The sequence below is a fragment of the Nothoprocta perdicaria genome, unplaced genomic scaffold, assembly GCF_003342845.1.
Source record: "Nothoprocta perdicaria isolate Ctin4 unplaced genomic scaffold, notPer1 scaffold_123, whole genome shotgun sequence".
In the NCBI taxonomy this organism is placed as follows: domain Eukaryota; kingdom Metazoa; phylum Chordata; class Aves; order Tinamiformes; family Tinamidae; genus Nothoprocta; species Nothoprocta perdicaria.
In genome coordinates, this window is record NW_020454350.1 from 1,493,186 (window position 1) to 1,513,789 (window position 20,604).

The 20,604-nt window shown below is 36.1% G+C and overlaps 1 protein-coding gene across 1 annotated transcript in view; it reads left to right on the forward strand.

Moving 5' to 3' along the window:
* The first annotated feature begins 3,998 nt into the window (after window positions 1-3,998).
* Window positions 3,999-20,604, forward strand: part of NKAIN2 (sodium/potassium transporting ATPase interacting 2) — a 280,639-nt gene continuing 264,033 nt past the window's right edge. Inside the window, exon 1 of the mRNA XM_026054594.1 lies at window positions 3,999-4,130. The gene's annotated coding sequence lies outside the window, so the exon portion shown is untranslated. The remainder of the gene's footprint in view (window positions 4,131-20,604) is intronic.

Sequence of the window (20,604 nt, forward strand, 5' to 3'; positions counted from 1 at the left end):
ATTCCATTTTGGAGTTTGTGTTATAAATCATCTTTTGACTGTCTTTTCCTCTGTGGTTCCTGCCTGAAATTTTAGTCCAATCATATACTTTAAGAATTGTCTGAAAATGGTTTTCTTTATGCCGTGGAAATTCAATTCTTAGATCCCACAAGGTCAGTAACACTGTTAACCTATTAACAGCCCACCTCTGACAAGAATCTGGAAATAACTTGAGCTATTGCAACTGGACAGCATACAGGCTGGTTTTATTTTGTATTTATTTTTAAATTATTTAGCAGAAGTCTAGTAAAAAGCTATGCAGTAGGAAAAACATTTCACTGTAGTTAAACTTAACTTTTCTATAATTTTATCAGTGGTTGGATAAAATAATCTCTACATCGTATTTTATTTACTAGAAATCTGATGCAGTGGATTTTTATTTTCTAGCATCAGAAACTGAGACTCCACAATGCTGTATTTTGAAACATTTGAAATATTTTGTATTTTGATTGTCTCATGCCTGACTGCTTTATTAAAATTTAACTGAATTAAGACATTTATTTTTTGTCTTCTCATGGTCTACTTTTCCATTCAAAGCATCCATTTTTCATGTTTCTTTTTCTCATTTTTAAGCTCTGGTTTCYAGAAGAGGAAGAGAGAAAATGAGCATTTCTCTGCCTATTCCTAATCTTCAAATAAGAATATTTCTTTGTCARTCCTTTCCTTTTTCTTTGTAATGTGGTTGAAAGTTGAAACATCATTAAATATTTGCAGCTGGTGTGTCTCATTTGGAGAAAAGGTTTAACAGAAAATTAAAAGTTTCTAAAGTAAAAGGGAAAAAAATCTTTTAACAGCAAGTTTTCATTTTCTATTGGTATGTAAGGAAATCCCTTGTGAATCTGGCATCTGTGGAAGAGGAGGGAGCCGCATAATACTGTTTTTAATAGATTCTTGTCAGTACTTTGTCCTACTTTTTGCTTTTTCCTCTTTGGAAGCATAGAGATAGACTGAATGAGAATTTTTTTTTTTTTTTTTTTTTTTTTTTTTTTTNGTGACGATATGTAGTAAGTCTATATTATTTTAGGGGGTATTTTTCCTCTCCACCTTCATCTCCTCAGGAAGCGGGAATAAAGATCTAGTTCTGCCCTATATTTTCCGTTTGATAAATCTGTGATGCACCTTGCTGCGGGAGTCTGATCTTCTAAGGGACAGCGGCTGCGTTTCAGCAGCATTTTATCTCTGTGCAGCCTGCCAGAACGCTGCCATTTCAYGTACCCAGCCACCACTGGCGCCTTTGGATACGGGAGCAAGTCTAAGAGCAGCTCTGCCTATGGCAAGTGCAGAGTCAACTCGGGGGAGAGAGRTCGTACAGACTTGTCTCCTTATTCTGCGTGGCAGATTCTTCCCCCCTCCYTTGCTGCTTTCTACCAGCAGGACATTATAAATGTGGGCAGACAGGGTGCTCTGTTTGTCCCCTCCACCTGATCCCCCATTTTGACACATCCACAGAGTCTGGGGGAGTCATCATGCAGTACTGAAGCAATCACTGGCAGTAGGGAAAGAAGAAGAAAAAGAAAGTACATGGACTCGTAGGAGGTGAAGATTTCACACAGAATACCCATTTATCCACCACAGCCTCATAAAAAAGTTTTGCAGGATCTATTGGACTGCACACTAACAGAAGGAAAACAAAAGCAAACTTGATGCATGACACTACAATTTCATTTTAGCYTAAAGTTGCAGAAGGAATAGTATGTTTCCTACTTTTTTTAAATATAATTAACTACCATACCGCAATTTTCCTTTACAACTGGCACATTTAGCTGCATGATTTCCTGCTGTTTGAATGATTTGCCTCATCCCTTGCATTTTTGCTTATGGGATTCCCACTGTTAAGACAGCAGAGGCTTGTACAGTCTAGACTCTTTGCTACTTCTTTGCTGTTCTCATTTACCCTTTGCTCGGTTAATGAAAATAAGAGATCAAAATGAGAATTCTGCTTTTGTTATGTGTTTAACAGCACCTTACATGTAGCAAGCATTTTGCTGATGCCCATAAAAGATTTCACACAGACCTGCATAATACAGCTCATGCCACAACTTTTGTTGTTGTTGTTGTTTTATATATGTATATATAAATGGCTAGGTTAATAGTTAAGGAGATATTTTTAGCAATAATCTTATAATTGTAGGGAGACTGCGATATCATGACATCCAGAATACAGCTTAGTCTTGCTACCCTTTCTTCAACCCATTGTTACAGTTACAGTATTATGGCTTGGGACTTGGGAAATTCCTGTCTAATGTTGCTTTCCTAAAGGTGAAGTATATAATGTCACAAATCAATTCATTAGGATGCTGGATGATGTAGGACAAGGATCTCTTTGTGTCAATAAATCTGTTAAGTAAAAGACTAGGCAAAATACCAAGCCTGAGCTGACTATATTGTATAAAGGCTATCTTTTTTTTTTTTTGTAGAGAGAATTTAGTGGTTGACATGAAACTCTGAATTTCAATCTGTCTGAAAGTCAATAGGATATGGCTGACAAACTTCCTTAGGGTTATTTTGAGAATCTTTATCTTAAAGTGCAACATATGCCAGTAAGTACAGTATTATTAACACTCTTGTTTTGCATTTGCATTGATGGTGCAAGTGTAGGCTGCTTTTTAATGGCAAATATTCTTAGTTAAATACAAAAAGAAATTGTTGATGTGACAGTGGACTGCTACATGAAAYTGAAAAATTCTATCTTAGCTATGTCTCATGGTGAACATGTGGTTAGTTATCCATGTAGTGCTTGATCTCCAGAGGAGGTGGTAACTTCTAAATGAGTGAAGAAATCTGTGAGATTTAAATCTGATTTAATTAATCTGCTGTGTAAAATAAACCAAGTAGTCATCTGTTATTTAATGATACTTTATATATGAATAGTCTGCTTTCTCTTTCTTTTCTCTGTTCTTTATTATTATTATTACCATTACTATTATGTGTTTTCATGAAACTCGTTTGCTTACAGTTCCAGTTAGTGAAATTGTGATTGGAATACAAAGAAACTCCTTGCCCTTTCTGGTTAACTTCACCTCACTGTTGAATCACCTTCTAATCTTCCCCTTAATATTAGTATGATCTAAAAAACATCATTCTGCCTATGGGCTGGTTACTGCATTTTGATATAGTAGTTGAGTATCAGTTAAGGGAAATCCACTGTTTCAATTCTGAAATGATTTCTACTGACACTATTAGAAATATATATAATCTGCTTGCAACATCCTTTATATATATTCTAATCTGCTTGGAACAGTCTTTCTTGAAATTACTCTTCCACAGCCCAAGATTGTACCATAACTCACATCTAAGAATGAAGAATCTTTAGCCTTGGATAATAACTTATACTTGGTATGTTGTCTGCAGCAGTGTGAGGAGGCAAACTGAACTGATTCTCAGTAGAACAAGCTCAAAAAGTAGTATGCATTTGAGTAAAGTTGAAAGCCTACTGACAGAATAGCTGGAATAGAGGGGAAAGTCAAAAGGTAGAGAAATTGATGGAAGCAGATAGGAGTAGGCTGAAGGATGGAGTTTGTGGATGGAAGCAAAGTAGCTGAGGAGATGTCTGTCATAAGCCCAGCACATATTTTCGGCACTAGGAGGTTACTGGATTTGTTGGTATACATAATAAAATGATTTGTATTTCTCCTGCTATAAGAATGGCATTTTAGAGAACAGAGTTTACTCTCTAGGTAGAATTGACCACAAGAATAAATGAATATAACTCAGTAAACTCTCAGTGGGAAATGCTGCTCTCATTAAAACAAAAGGTGAAACATTGCAAACTCGTATCATTTTATTGCTGACTGAAATATATATTTTGAGTGAATATATTTATATAAAATTGAAATATATCTATTTTGAGTATATATTTTACRGAATTACCTTAGGTATGAGTTGGGGAAATATCCTAATAGAGGTCTTCCTATCTATTCTAATCTATTTATTCTTTTGCTTTTTAATTACAGGTTTCTGTGCTTGAGAGACAGATATTTGACTTCCTTGGTTATCAGTGGGCACCCATCCTGGCAAATTTTATACACATTATTATAGTCATACTTGGCTTATTTGGAACCATCCAGTATAGACCTCGATACATAACAGGAGTGAGTATTCATTTTACTTATTTATTTATTTTGATGGGCATGGGGGGAAAGAAAAGGTTTCTAAACTCTTTACTCTTTTGCTTATGAATGAAATAGAAATCATAGTTTGATTTAAGCTACTCCTATACATATTTTAAGTGGATTTAAGCAATAAGTGGATACACTTATTATGCTTTTGGGGCACCTTCAGTAATTAAATGGTAACAACCTACAACAGTTAGAAATCAGTATGATCACAAACTACATGAAAATGTACATTTTAAAGMTGCAAAGTAATTTCAGAGAATGACAAATTTCTCAGTGACAGGGAAATAGAGCTACAATAAATGTTAACAATAACTTAGGTATACTGGCCCTCTCCAACAGATCCATAATTTATTTTACTTATTCATCATTGTTATTAACCAGTGTTGGTAGAGTGCTTTGTTGTGAACAAGTAAGCATTTCTTCTTCARTGCAGGAAATTATAGTCTGAGTTAAAAATAAAGTATAGATGTAYGGTTAGAAATAAGGTTATGATAGTTATAGACTGATAGTCCCAGAATAAAAATAAGGATTTATATATGGATCTTTATATTTTTATGTTTCTTTTCCACATCCAGCTGCCTCTCACCCACAGACTTAGAACTGCTATATCCTTTAGTATTTTATGGTGTAAATGAATGTCTGGATTTATGCTGGAGTTTTTTGGATATTTTCTTCCCCTTACAAGGTCTAAAAAGAAAGAATAGCTATTAAGCCTCAAAACCATTGTTCAGAACTCCTTTTGTTAGAAATTTATTTCTATAGCAATATTTTCATTAGTATTGACTGCTAATTCAGGTAAAGTCTGTAGACTTCTTATATGTAGAGAGCACTCTAAAAATTGGCCCATACACCACCATTTTTTCATGTCAAAGAATAATGAATTAATTCTAATCCATAGATTAAAAAAAAATCCATACTCACTTCTGCAAAGTCTGCATCACTGCAGTGCACCCTGTTATACTAAACAACCACATGGGAGATATAAAGGTATCCCTTGTACCTTTGTGACACCATATGAAATCTAGCAGTATGATGTTAATGGTAATACATTAATATTTGTGTCTGTGTTTCTACTGCTCTGATCTTCTATATGTCGAAAATCAGTGCTCACATGTGTTGCGTTTGTGCATACACAAATAATTTAGAAATATGTTGCAAAAATCTTTCAAGTCTTAAATATTTGGAGCATTTCCTTTAAGTCTGAATTCTTGGAGTCATGTGAAAGTGAATTTAGTTATTTCGTTTCTAGTGTTATGACCATTACAAAAGTTTTGAACTTAAAAAAAAAAAAAAAAAAGGAAAAAAAATCAAGCAAATGTCAGTAAAAAAAAAGAATAAAAAGTGTAGTTTTAAAAATACTTTAGATAAAATCTTGAAATATCTATGTTTTCAAATTCAAGACTTTTAAAAGCTGTTTTTTATTATAGTTTTCAGAGAGTATAACATTCTAAGRAAAATGGTCATAAAATGCTTAGATGAGCTAAGCAAAAGGGCTAGATTTAAATGGCCTTTGCAATTGAAGTACAGAAAATTATGTGCTACAATGATGAGTGCATCGTGAATGAGGAGGAATACTAACCATATAAATAGGTACTGTTCACATGAGTTTTCTGGATGCTGCCATTTGTACCACACCATCCTACTAATTTCACACATTATCTTTTCTTAGAGCTCCCCCTCACCCGCCCTGTGTAGCCCATCTGGCTCCGTGAATTCGCTTCCCTGCATCCTTTTGTTCAATTGTTTTTTTTTTTATTTGTTGTTTTTTAATAAACAAAGTCCTATCTATAACAAACTAATTAGATAAGAAAAAGGTGACAAAATTTTCATCCTCTTCTGTTCTTTTTGGAGAATAGCTGAAGTCAGGATTGGGGAAATGGCACTAACTAGTCATTGGAGGGAGACATAAGGGAACTACAAATTTTTCCTTTTCACATTTGATGGACCTAGAATAGGCATCTTGATGAAACCTGACAAAACTCAGGAATGTCTGATAAGTAAGTAAGGCAAAGTTCTAAGGCAAAAGAAAATCTTAAGACCACATCCTATAAGCCTACAAGAATATAGTTTACAGGTTTACAGGTGAATGAAAGTGAAAACTCAGACTTCAAGGGTTTCTGCAAGGGTCAAGCTGTTTTGAGTGGACTCTGTAGGACTGTAGGATCCTTAATCCTTGGTCACATTAGTTCCTCAAGTATAGCTTGCTTCAACAAGACTACAATAAATTTCATCTTTATAGTGCATGCTTCATAAAGGATATCACAAAAATGTTTTCCAGGGATAGTGAATCATAGTTTAAAGAGAGCAGGGAGATTTTAAGGTGAGATTTAAAGAAATGATGCAGTGGCTCAGGGAGAAGAGGAAATCAGTTTTAGAAAGATGGGAAAACAGTGAATGAGTGTCCTTGAACTCTGAAAAGTTACAGGGAATCTGAGGCAGTAGTAGGAGGAGGAGGTGGTGGGGAAAAGGTGATTGTGTGGCTTTAGGCCTTGGAAAATATTTCAAATTATATACAACACATGAGTGAGGTGGATGGAGGATGGGAAAGTGAAGTTTAGCATCTCCAGAGGGATTAATATTTTAATAAAACTTCTAAAAGAACATTTATTCATTTTTGCTTGTAAACTTAAACCAGTAATCAACAAACCAATAACCAGTGACTAAGCTGGTAAATCATCTGCTATGGCAATGGGTAACTGAATAGACAGAACCTCTTCAAAAGATAATAAACTGAATTTTCATTGTGAAATGACCATACTGATAAATGGTCTGCTTAACAGTGTTATGCTGAGAGTAAGAAAAGAGCGATTTCAGTCAGAATGAAGATTAACCAGTGAAGTAGCTGAGATGTGAATGTGTTTTTAGCAGTGCTATCATAAGGCTGGGCAGTGGAAACATCCCTCAGTTTGTCTAAGTAAGGAGTCTGGGAAGAGGTGATCTTCATTCTAGAATGGACTCTGCCAGAAGCTCAATTTCTCCCTGTTCCTTCCACAAAGAGACTCCAGGTGTGCCAATAGACTCAGCACATATTCTTCAATCTGCTATGGGTTTGAAATAAGAGGAGAAAAGCACTTCCATTGAATGCACGGATCTTTTCTGGTTCCCCCTGTATGGAAAAGCCCAGTAGTCTCTAGAAAAGCTTAGTAATCTCATTCTCCTATTTTCTTAACATCTCTAGAAAGCATTCAAGGACTATATAAGAATCACAAAAAGTTGTTCTGAATGTCACTATCTTTGCCCAACAGGGTAATCCAACRGATGAATCAAGCCTAGCTGGGATAGTCAGATGCCACAGAGATGGCATTTAAAATTCCTTTTTTTTTCTTCATTGCTATGGCAAGAAGGTAAAGGAATGTCTAATGGAGCTAGGTAATGACATAAACAGATAGAAAAAAACCTTYGAAGTAAAGTCATGTCTGAGGGATAGAAGTCTGTAATTTCATTTGCCTATTTGGATCTTTTGGACCTGTTGTATTTTCCTGTTCTGTACTTTGTTCCGAGAAAGGGAGAATCTTTGTGTAGCTTTGTAGGTTTTACTAGTCAATCTTATAGACAAAGGAAAAGTGGAAAGTAAAAAAGCATCTACATTGAAGAATGATCAAGTTTTCCAGCCTTGAGCATAAAGAGAAGATTCAATACATGAGAGAAGGTTTTAATCCAGAAGAGGATTTGTTTCTTTTCAGACTGTGATAGTGGGAGACTGCACTGTGACAATGAGTTTTCTTATAAGGGCCCATTCATTGCACTCTTAAAGCAGACTTTTGTTGCACAGAAAGCAAAATTATGGAGTGGACAACAACAGTGTTATTAATATTTTCCCTCAAGTTAATATAGTTTGTTACAGTGTTTCCTCTTACACATAAGGGTAAAAAATGACTAATAGTGAACATAGTAGGGGCTCATATGGCCCTACTACAGAACAGAATATATTAGCTGAAAAGAATAAGGATGTCAATTTGACATAAAGCAAATCTGCAACCTTTAAGAGCAAAGAGAATCTTGTACAGGATAATACCTGGACACATTAAGTCTGGGAGAAAAGGATAGATTATTACTGGTACATTACTTAACACATAATTGCTGATATATATTAAAAAAAGAGAAAAAGGCAATTACCTTATGTCTGAGAGWCTTGCAGCATCATTAGTCTGCCAAACCATTAGGCCCCAGAGAGTACAGATGAGTTAATCTATGCCTTTTTTAAGACTAGAAATTGCCAACAGCTTCGACAGCCCTRGTGGGATCTGCTTAATGCTGTATATGACAAGTAGCCCTGAAAKTCTCTATTGAAGGATTTCAATTGCATGTTGCAATTTAGTATCTTCTATGTTTTTAAATTCAAAACATTCAAAGCAATGCATAAAAGTATGCAGTAGTTCATTTGTCTTATGTTCATTTCAGAATTTTATCAAACATCAGCCGTAGCTTAGAAATGTGTAAAGCCAAGAACAACAGGGAAGCTACAGTTCTGGAACTGTGTTCTCTTAGCTACTTCTTTACCTTTTAAAGGCAGGCTTAGTATACCTARAGATTTGGCAACACTTTTTGGTGAGGAAACGTTTAATGAAATACTTCTAATAAATCCTGTGAGATGATCAGTTTTCAGTTCTTTTTCCTGAGGAAACTGTCGTTCACAGTAAAAGAAAAGGTTTCTTAAAAGTATTTAATAACTTTTTTTTGAGATTAAGTTGCTTTGTTAACCTAATCCAGTTTATTGTCCAGCTTTTCGTTGTCTTTAAAGTGAGCGCAAGTATATACTCAAAATCAGTACAGGAATTWTTATTATTAAAAAAAATACTTCTTGACTTCAACCTATTCCCAATAATAATGATAAAAAGATCTATTTATTAAAAGGAGGATGAAATGGAATGGCAATTATAGTTTCAGGACAACCTGTAAGGCACAAAGCTCTTGCGGTCCGTGAAGTCAGATTCCTACCAAGACTACCCCCTATAAAGGAAGTACCCTCAGGAAGTACTTTTGTCTCTGTACTAAGACAAATTATTCAACACTTTACCTGAGTTCTACTTATGTGATGGTTTACTGCATTGCACCTAAAATGTAGAGGTACAGAAGAAGGCAAGTAGTCATGCTTAGGAACTCTAGAAGATTTTTTGAGCAATTTTTTTTTTTTTTTTTTTTTTTGGATGTAAGTAATGATCTTCTATGTAATAATTTAGAGTTAACTCCCCAAAATACCATAAGGGCAATTAAGCAAATGTGGATCCTGAACATATAGTAGCAGCTTTGCTGTTTTCTGTCCCAGGATACTGTGAATCAGGATACTGATTCTGTTTCAAGTGTAGCACTGGCAAGATTTTTATTTGCTAACATATTGTTCAAAGACACATAATGATTTTCCTCAGTTTTTTCCTTGATTCAGGAGTCTTCCATGGAAAATAATGAGTGTGAATGTACGTTCTGTAGTTTTTATCTAGGCAGTTTTCAATGTTTTCAGTTATTGAATACACTATTGGCAAAATTCAACACAGATTTATGTTAATTTTAAAACTGAATTAGGTATATAAATAATCAGATGTAGATATTACACCTATTCATTTTTTCTAAGACTAGCCTCTTAAACTTACATTTGTGGTACAAATAAATTAGAAAATACAAAATATATTTTCTAAACTAAACTACAGAATGTATTTTCTGCAACTATTTCCGATAGAAGAAGCAGAATGATTGTTTCTTGGATATTCTGACACTGTATATGCTGAAATGTAATCATGAAAATAAACTCAGCCTGACTGAAGCAAATAAACTTTAAACTTGGAAAAGGTATTTGTAGGAAACATTTTCCATCCTTAAATAGTTCTTACTGAAAAGAAATGCTGCTAATTAAGTACCATATAATCCGTTTGTATCTCAAGCAGGGAGGGCAAAATATCTATTTTATTTGGGAAGCTCATGTGTATAAAGAAGTTCTTACAGTTGGGAGAAAAAAGTGATGGTACTCATCCAGTTCTTTCAAGCTGCAGGAATATAAGTAAGCTACCATTGCGTTTTGATCAGAAAGATCAAAAACATTCAGAAGATACAGAAAATACTACATCAGGGGGATGCTAGCATCTCACAAAATGATCATTATGGGAAACTTTGCACCTAAGTAGAACAAACAGTAGGTCAGGTCAACCTTTAATAAACCAGCTTCTTGGTGATTGCACAATTTATTCTCCGGATTGTTGCTTAAAAATCAGACACACACAAATTTTGCTGTCAGTTCAATTGAAAGTCAAAAGAGTTTATTAAAAACATTATGTCTGAGTCATTAGATAATAGTGACTACATTATTAGTGACCTCATGAAATACCAAGAAACAAGGGTTTGTTGCTAATCTTCCTCATGGTAAGAAGAGGGAATAAAATCTTGCTGTAATGTAGAAGGCCAAGAAGGCAATAAATCGAAAAGGAGACAAAGGAAAAACAACATATTCATTGGGCTGCCTAGTAGACACTGTTAATTAAAGCAAGCATATTTGTCTGATGAAGTTAAATAAATGAGAAACCCACTGAAAACTAAAATTTTTTAAAAACTAAAAACTAAAAGCATGGAAACAAGCCCAAAGGGTACAGATTGAAAACAGAAAATTTAAAAGAGCATTAGTAAAATTGCTAAATGGGCTTTGTAGAAATATTTTGCGACAGTCCAGGTCAAGATTCAAATGACAACGTGACTAAATAATATTTTACAGAGTGATACAATCCACCTAAACCCTAAATTAATGCTAAGTTTCATTGATGGTTTCATTATCATTATGACAGATAAGTCAATGCTAAGTGAAACATGAGTCTTTTGTGGTACAGCAATATTTCATAGGGATACTTTCATGAAATGTTTTCTGTGTCACAAATATCAGCATATACTCTCCTTAGCATTTGCTGTGATAAGTCTGTAATATTATTAAAATTTTGTGCGCTACAAAGTTTTACTAARTAGTTTTATTTTTAAGGGATGCTTGCTGTTTGTGCAGCTTCACCTTGCTAAAAAAGATTTTTCGTCCTGGCTRCCTTTTGAGTAATCCTCTCTGCAGATCTCTTCAGTGTTTTCTGAAACATCTCTATGTTCAAAAATATCTGGAGCAAGAACATATTATTACAACTTTTTCTCTTAAAGACTCTCATGGAAGATTACTGATAAGTATTTGAATGTCACACGGGGGTAGCCTTTGGGAATCTTTTTATATCCACTTCTTTCACTACTGGATACTACCTCCATAAGAATGACCTCTGTAAACTTTGCTATCTGCTATTTTATTTGAGAGTTTTCCTTACTTTTGGAAGATGCTGTGAAAAAATTGGTAGGGATGTAGGTAGAAGACTGCCCTTTGGACTTTAAATAACATTTGCTGAAAGGAATTTCAGTTCACACGGACGAACACTATCTAATAGACTGCTTTTTGCTGCTGTTGTGTTAAAAGATTAGATTTTACTATGCTGTGGATTTAAATGTGCTTTCATTTATGTTTAAAAAGATAGGCTCAGCAGTTTACTTTTGAAACTGGATCTATATTTTAGGAGCAGTATGAATGTAAGTGAAGTAGAAGATAGTCAATAGCAGGTCAGTACCATAGCTGTACTGGTGTAACTAATCCAAATTCTCACTTTAACGCCACAGGATGAGGAAATATGCTCACTTTCATGTAGCATCTTGTACATATACAGAATGTCAACAAAGAAAAGCTTAAGTATTTCAGTGATGAAAAGTCCTTTTTTTCTTTATATTCATTTCTTAACTTGTTGGTGGGCTATAAAATGATAGCTTTAGCAAGGTGGTCTGCTATTTTACCTGTTAAATCAGTTCAGGCTGCTACTCGGAACGTTTCTAAGCAGACAGTCAAAACTAAAGATGTCGCTTTTTTGACTATTTTGATAACTTGTAAAAGCAAGAAAACTCCAAATTTTTCAGCCCCGAGATTACTGAACACATGAGGTTCAACAAGGACAAGTGCAGGGTCCTGCACCTGGGGAGGAATAACCGCAGGCATCAGTACAAATTAGGGGTTGACCTGCTAGAGAGCAGTTCTACGGAGAGGGACCTGAGAGTCCTGGTTGACACCAAGTTAACCATGAGTCAGCAGTGCCCTTGTGGCCAAGAAGGCCAATGGGATCCTGGCCTGCATCAGGAGGAGTGTTGCCAGCAGGTCAAGGGAGGTGATTCTGCCCTTCTACTCAGCTCTGGTGAGGCCTCACCTGGAGTACTGTGTGCAGTTCTGGGCTCCCCAGGACAAGAGGGATGTGGAGCTTCTGGAGATGGTCCAGTGTAGAGCAACAAAGATGATTAAGGGACTGCAGCACCTATTGTACGAGGAAAGCAAGCTGGGCCTTTTTAGCCTGGAGAAGAGAAAGTTCAGAGGGGATCTTATCAACATGTACAAATATCTGAGGAGAGAATGTCGGGAGGAAGGGGCCAAAGTCTTCTCAGTGGTGGCCAGTGATAGGACTAGGAATAGGAAGGGGTAATGGGTATATATTGAAACATAGGAAGTTCCATCTGCATGTGAGGAAGAACTTCTTTCCTGTGAGGGTGACAGAGCCCTGGCACAGGCTGCCCAGGGAGGTTGTGGAGTCTCATTCTCTGGAGGTCTTCAAAACCCACCTGGATGCCAGCCAGGGTCACGTGCTCTGGGTGTCCCTGCTTGACCATGGGGTTTGGACTAGATGATCTCTAGAGGTCCCTGACAACCTCAACCATTCTGTGATTCAGTGATTCATCTGATCATTGAGTAACAGTGTCAGAGAGTTACATTCTGTGTAGTATACAGAGCGTGTCTGTCTTGATCACATGAAATCAAACAAACAAAAAGAAAAAAGGTAACCCACAGTACCTGTCTCTGGAATTTATGTCTTTCTTGATTCTTGGGTTTAAAATGTTAATACCCTTTAAATACCACAAAAATATTTTTTTCAAAGATGTAAAGATTATCTGAGTAGTTTGATTACTTTCATCTATTCTCTTTGTTGGAAGATGTTTAGGCATGAGGCACTAAGGTAAAAAGGGATTCATCTAAGGGAAATAATGAAAAGGGACTTTCTCTCTGATCAGTAGACCTGACCCAACTTCTTGTTAACAAAGTGTCATATATATTCTCAAGATTAAAGAGTCCTCAGACAGTGGATATCCCAGCTCTAGGGAAGCACAATGGGAAAAATAAAAATTATTGATAAGACATTTAGGCAGCATATAAAAAGAAAACAATCCCATTTAAGAAATCTGACCTCTTGTTTTTTTCTGCAATTCTTGACCAGGATATTGCTTTTTCAGAAGTCTCTTATTGTCAGAAAAGAGTTCTACAGATGAAAATTGTATTAACCCTGTGGAGATTTGCTGTACATAATTGAGAACCTCTCACTCTCCAAAAGGCCTTAGTGAACATTTTGAAAATGTAACTCTCAAAAGTTACATTTCACTCATTTTTCAAAAGAAATGAGTTTTCTTTTAGATTGAGATGGACTTTATTCTCAAATTGTATTTTAGTTTCTGTTGTAATAAATCCTTTTAAAGATACTAAGCTAATACATTTTTTTAATTAATATGTTTGGGGTATTAGAAGATTACAAATTATAATTTGCATCATCTAAAGTACAGCATCAATTTCCAGTAAATTTTATCCAGAGCCTGTTCAGTGTATGAAGCTTTCTGGTATTTGCAAATTAATCCTTATTTATGAGATTCATAATAGGTTTAATTGGTGCAGAATTAACCTACATTCATCTTTTCTTAAGGCTTTATTTCAACCTCTCAACCTTTCAACCTTTCAAGGAATGATTTAAAAAAGAAAAGACAGTCAGAATGTCTATCTCTTGTCCACTCCCCAAAAAAAGATGGCTTTCCATGGATTCCTCACTGAGGAGTACAGTTCAGTGAGAACTGCTAGTAACATACAATGAATATGGTATTTTGTTCCAATTCAAACCAGACAGCTCACTAACAGCATCCCTGAAATAATTCCAAAATATGAAGTTCCTCTACATTTTCATTTTCTCCTTTTTAGAATAGATCCTCCAGCTTGTCAGCATAATGACAAGTGGGTTTTACTCTACAGATTTTTTTTTTCTTAGAACAAGCAACTCTTTCTGTTAAAATAATGTCTAATTGGCACTTTGTAGTTGAAATACTGTGAAAAGCATGGAGAATGAACAACTTAGCTGATGATGTGGTTAACAGATACACAGAGCAAGGGATTAAAGAGAAAATCCATGGTTTTTGTTACTGTCACCTAAACTACAGTACCAAACATTAAAATTCTCTCAAATGCCCAATAACACTGACCAGCTACAGATAATTAAAAATAAAGCAAGGATAAGGCAATATTTTCACTGATCTGAACTGACCACCCTTATATGTCAGTGCCAAACACTTCTCTATCTAGAATAATAGGAGTTCTCTTTATTTCCCGCAGTTGCTATGCATTTCTGTGTTGCATATTCAGTAGGTTTTTTTTATTTTTATTTTTATTTTTCAAACTAGTGCATATCAGTTTTGGCTGATAAATTCTCAGAGCAGTCTGCAGAGGGTTTTCACATAAACGGTTCTGGGATTTGTTCATCTAGGAGGTTATGCCTCTAATTTTGTTATCTTGCATAGCACCCTGTCTGCCTTATAGCTTCTACTGTCTCAGTTCCTATGACAAACTACTGAAGTACTCCCCACCACTGCTTTAAAAGATGGGCACTGAAGCACAGAGAGAGTGAATCATTTGCCTAGGAAAAAGGCTGTGAAAGATCAACAYGTTATTTGCCAACTCATTATCACCCCAGCTCTTACCCAAACTCTCTGCAGTYTAGGAATGAAGATTGGAATAACAGCTATTTAACAGTACGGAACAATTCTGTAAAAAAAAAAGMAAGTAATAAACCAGTCTCTGGACAGTACATTTTTTTCACCAATGGAAAAGTCTGCTGATACCTCAAGCTCTCTGTGATAGCTTTTTGTCAGACGGAGTGGTTGTATTGACAGCGTCTGGGAGCTGTGGAGGCACTTCTACCAATTTAATATACTTTAATTAACAATTTATACCACAATGAAATAAGCATTACAAAAGAATAGGAAATATTGCCTTTTCTCCCAAATACCTATCCAAGTCATCTATTCCTCTGCTCTGCTGTCTGTCATTGTCATGATGGCAGGTTTGGAGTCAGCTCTGGTGCATGGTCCCGTGATGATGGCTCTGCTATCACTCCTTTTTCTATTCAATTGCATTCTATCGTGTCTATATCTTTCTCTAGTCTTTTCAGTAATGTTCAGCCACTTATTTAGAAATATACATTTAAAATCTCATTGTACTTGAAGTGGCTACAACTAAGCTGTCTATTTTAAATCAACTTGAATGCTGATCAGCAAATAGTTACCAATAAACCAAATAGCAATACATTACTATCAAAATTCAGTTCATGTTTTAGCCAGCTGATTAAGGTACAGACAGCCTATATTGCTCTTCTTAGGCAATCTCAGACATTCAAATACAGCAAACTGCAGTCATGCAGTCATTTCACATCTACGCACAGAATCTCCTACCAGTAGCTGGAGTCCTTTCTTATCCTATTTTCAGGAGATCTTTTTTTAAGTAATATGACTAATATTCTTCTTTTGTGAGTTTCAGTGTTACCCTGAGTTTATGCTTGAGGAAAGATTCATTGAGAATCACACAGAACTTTATTATTCATTTACAAATCATCATTTTCAATATTGACAGAGACTTGAGATGATTTTCTTCAGTCATATTCCAGTGTGGCTTTTTTTCTTGCCTTCCAAATAAGAACCTGCATAAAAATCTTTCTATTAATTTTCTTGTCACAAATCTCCACTGCAGAACTTCATAGATATTTTCCACTTCCCATCTATACTTTTTTTTTTCACTTTGTAATGTTTTCATTTCTATTTTCAATTCCTGAAGCTCCGCAGGAAAAGGGACACACTACTTTTTCAAGCTTTGCCTGTTGTCATGAGCACAATTACCAAGGAAGAAACATTTTCTTGCTGACACTGAAAAGCAAGATAAACAATGTGTAGAGCTGTAAAATGCAATTCTAAAGATGTTCCAAAATTTCCATTGCTCACTATTTCCATAATTTAGCTGTCAAGAGCTCTATTTATTTGGAGATTGTCTTTATGGGTTATTGTCTATACTTTGGCATAGATATTAATGCCACTTCCATTCATATTGGATAAACTGAAGTGTAAATAATAATCTTAAATTAAAAATAATAAAGATCATAGTGAAGCAGCTATAAACTCAGCAGATATAATTTGAATTATGAATGTCCTTAAGAACAGAATGCTTCCAGTTTATCTGATACCAATATAAATTCTGCTTCTATGCAACTCTAGTATAACAATATTCTAATTTTACCATTAAGCACCATAGTTCCCTCTATATCACCTTGGGACACCATGCTGCTCAGTTTAATCCCTAGCTGCAGCTGTTTTCCAATATTACATTTTTGTTCCATGAAGTTCCCTAGTTGTTTTCACTGATTTCAGTGTCACCATTGGGTGAGTGCAGAGATCACCATCTTCTTTTTTCCTGCTGTTATATTCACCTAACAAGCCATCTAAAGCTTCCAAGATTCTTCAGCTCTGAGACAAATGGGTGTTTTGTTTACTTTTCCTTGATTTTCAGATTAAAGAGAAATTAACATTTAGCTGAAACCAACTTTTGGAAGAAGGTCAGGAAGAGTAGAAAAGAACAGAAGAGATAAAAAGGTAGTGGAGCATATAGAAAGTAAATATTTGATCCATGAACAACTCTTTCATCATTCAGTTGTCTCTCTTTTGTGTTTCAATTTTTATTGAGAGATAAATATGAAAGGAAAAACACATATTTTAAGGTATCATAATTTCTGTTAATTTAAAATGCATACTGTCAACCAATTCAGACATTCTTAGTCTAGGCAATCAGCTAGCACAATCAGCTGCAAAGCTTTTCTCTCATATCACAAAATCACAGAATGGTTAAGGTTATCAGGAATCTACAGATATCATCYAACCTCCCTGCTCCAGCTGGGAAACCAGAGCACGTGGCACAGGGTGGCATCGAGGCAGGCTTGGAAGATCTCCAGCGAGGGAGACTCCACAACCTCCCTGGGCAGCCTATGCCAAGGCTCTGTCATCCTCATAGGAAAGAAGTTCTTCCTCACATGCAGATGGAACTTCCTGTGTTTCAACTTGTAGCCATTACCGGTTGTCCTGTCACTGGCCACCACTGAGTAAAGTTTGGCCCATCCTCTTTACTTTCTCCCTTCAGGTACTTATATATATTGATCAGATCTCTCAGTCTTCTCTAGGCTAAAGAGGCCCAGCTTGCTTAGTCTCTCCTCATATGAGAGATGCTCCAGTTCCTTACTCATCTTTACAGCTCTATACTGGACCCTCTCTAGAAGCTACAYGTCCCTCTTATACTGGGGTGCCCAGAACTGCACCCAACACTCCAGGTGCAGCCTCACCAGAGCTGAGGAGAGGGGCAGGATCCCCTCCCTCAACCTGCTGGCAACACTCCTGATGCAGGCCAGGATCCCATTGGCCTTCTTGGCCACGAGGGCACACTGCTGACTCATGGTTAACTTGGTGTCAACCCTCCCTCTCTGTGGAGCTGCTCTGCAGCAGGTCAAATGCTAATCTGTACTGGTGCCTGAAATAAACATATTTAAAACAAACAAGCAAAAACTTACAGCCTTACTGGCCACATTGAATACACAGCTTTTTCTGAAGAATGATTTCCCATTTGAAATTCAGTGTTAAAAAAGTTGTCAATGGCTTTCCTTGCTCGCTAGCTTTACTTTCTGAGAAACAGGAAGAAATATTTTCTCTTTAGTGTTCAAATAATTTGAAATACTTATTCATAGATTTCAAATGTGTTTGTTGATAAAAAAAAAAAAGTGTAAGGATACAAATATTTGGTGTTTTATACTGCTTATTGTGATAGACCAATTTAAGATTTTGTCTTAGTGTGCTCTATTCTTTAAAATTTAAATCCAACTTGTGTCCTAAGAGACTTATCATTATAAAAACTTATTATATAAGTTATTATAATATTAGTGTTTTTGTCTGTGCCTCTCTAATTGATTGATAGTTCTTTGCCCTTTCAAAGATGTCACTGTTAAATTCATGTAAGGATAGACACGGTATGAATAAGCAGCCTTTTGTGACATGTGTCTGTTTCTGTGATACGTTGCTATTTCTGTGTCAGAAGACTCTTTGAGAAGACTTTACTGAGACTGACTCTTAACCATTCAGTAATTCAGTCAAATGCTATTGTTATTATTTCTGTAAAATGTAGTTTAATTTTGTGCCTGTAACTTACTGTAGAATTACTCAAGAAGAATCAAGGTATATTTGCAGTTGCATTAGCATGGCCTGCGGAATCATCATCTGCACAGACTGGTATTATATCAGTTCTCTGAACTTTTGGATGATTATGTATAAGAAAAGCTTAACCGATAAACCAAAACTGTCCTTTCTTCAAAATTATTCTGTTTCATAATTTATCCTTCGGAAATGTGAGTTGGATGTGGATCTCTTGGAAGAGATCAGCTGGTGAAAATACCAAAGGTAATCCATGTTTTTTTCCACTGTTCTTACTTTACCTGAATGCATAGGGTGGACAGTCCCTATTTGAGCTTTTCATCCTAAAATGGGTCAGACAATATATTTTTCAGTGATGTACAAACTAGCAAATTGAAAAATGGCTTTGAAGACAATAGTGTGGGATCAGGAGAGAGTTCATAAGAACTTAAAAATTATTCAGACTATCTTTCAGAATAAGAAATTAAACTCATATATGAGAAATTCACTCTGTAGGAAAATGCTAAAAAAATGAGTAGGGCTAACATGTAGACTTTAAATTCGGACTTCTGTTTAAGGAATAACTTATCAGGTAGAAGAGTAAAAGTTTTAAATCGAAAGAGCAATATTTTAAAAATCTTGGTAGAGGTAGAAGTAACTCCGTAACTTGTATATGTTGTTTACTGTAAAATATATGAATATTTTCCTAAAATACTTATTGTTATCAGCACCTATTTTCTTTGTCTATAGGGATTTCCATACATACTTGTAAGTCCAGGAAATATATAGGCACTCTTCTGTCTCTGGGTTCCAGGTTTACCTCTATGGCGCAAATTCTGTCCTTCATACCCTTTCTCAGGACTGGAGACAGCACAAGTCTGCTGTTCTTGGCCTTATGATTTATTTAAACCTATTTCTAAAAATTATCCCTATATTCTCCTTGAGAGCCTTCTAAGTCTTTAATCAATGTCTTCAGTGTTTCTAAAGTCCTGTTATTAGCAATCATACCTCTGTCTTTCTCCCTGAATGTCCTACTTGTCTGTCTGTCTTACTCCATCTATCAGGATGTAAAATAAAGAAAGGCTTGTAAAATAAGCTGTAAAATAAAGAAAGGCTTGCCTTTTTTTTTCCAATCTTTTTTTTTTTCCATCTTCTTTTCTGTATGGGAAATTCAAGTTTATTCCTACCTCGCAAACAAAAAGATATAACTAATATTAATATGTTAGCTAATATATATTTATATTAGCTTTATATAATTAGCAATATTAGCTTAAATTAGTAAAAATAGCTTATATAATTATCAATATGTAGCTAATATTATATATATATTATCTTTACCTATCTTTGCCCACTATTTCCTTTAGTGTATTTATTGCTTTCTTAGGTTAAGGCTAAGTCATTCCCTGCTAACACTCTCTTTAATTTGCTTGGAGCCCTGTCTCGGCAGGATTGTGTGCGTGTTCATAGAATCATAGAATCATAGAATGCTGAAGGTTGGAAGSGACCTCAGAGGTCATCCAGTCCAACCCCCCTGCATACGCAGGGTCACCTAGAGCACGTGGCACAGGGCTGCATCCAAGCGGGTTTTAAAGATCTCCAAAGAAGGAGACTCCACAACCTCTCTGGGCAACCTGTTCCAGTGCTTTGTCACCYTCACAGTGAAGAAATGCTTCCTTAAGTTCCTGTGGAACTTCCGATGCTTCAGTTTGAAGCCATTTCCTCTAGTCCTATCACTGCCCACCACTGAAAAGAGGCTGCCCCCCTCCTCCTCACGGCCTCCCTTGAGGTATTTATACACGCTGATCAGGTCCCCCCTCAGCCTYCTCTTCTCCAGGCTGAACAGGCCCAGCTCTCTCAGCCTTTGCTCATAGGGCGGATGTTCCAGGCCTCTGATCATCCTGGTAGCCCTGCGCTGGACTCTCTCCAGCAGATCCACATCCATCTTTTCCTGGGGAGCCCAGAACTGGATGCAGTACTCCAGATGTGGCCTCACCAGGGCTGAGTAGAGGGGGATGATCACTTCCCTCGACCTGCTGGAGACACTCTTCTTAATGCACCCCAGGATCCCGTTGGCCTTCTTGGCCACCAGGGCACACTGCTGCCTCATGGTCAACTTGTCGTCCACCATGACACCCAGGTCCCTCTCTGTGGGGCTGCTCTC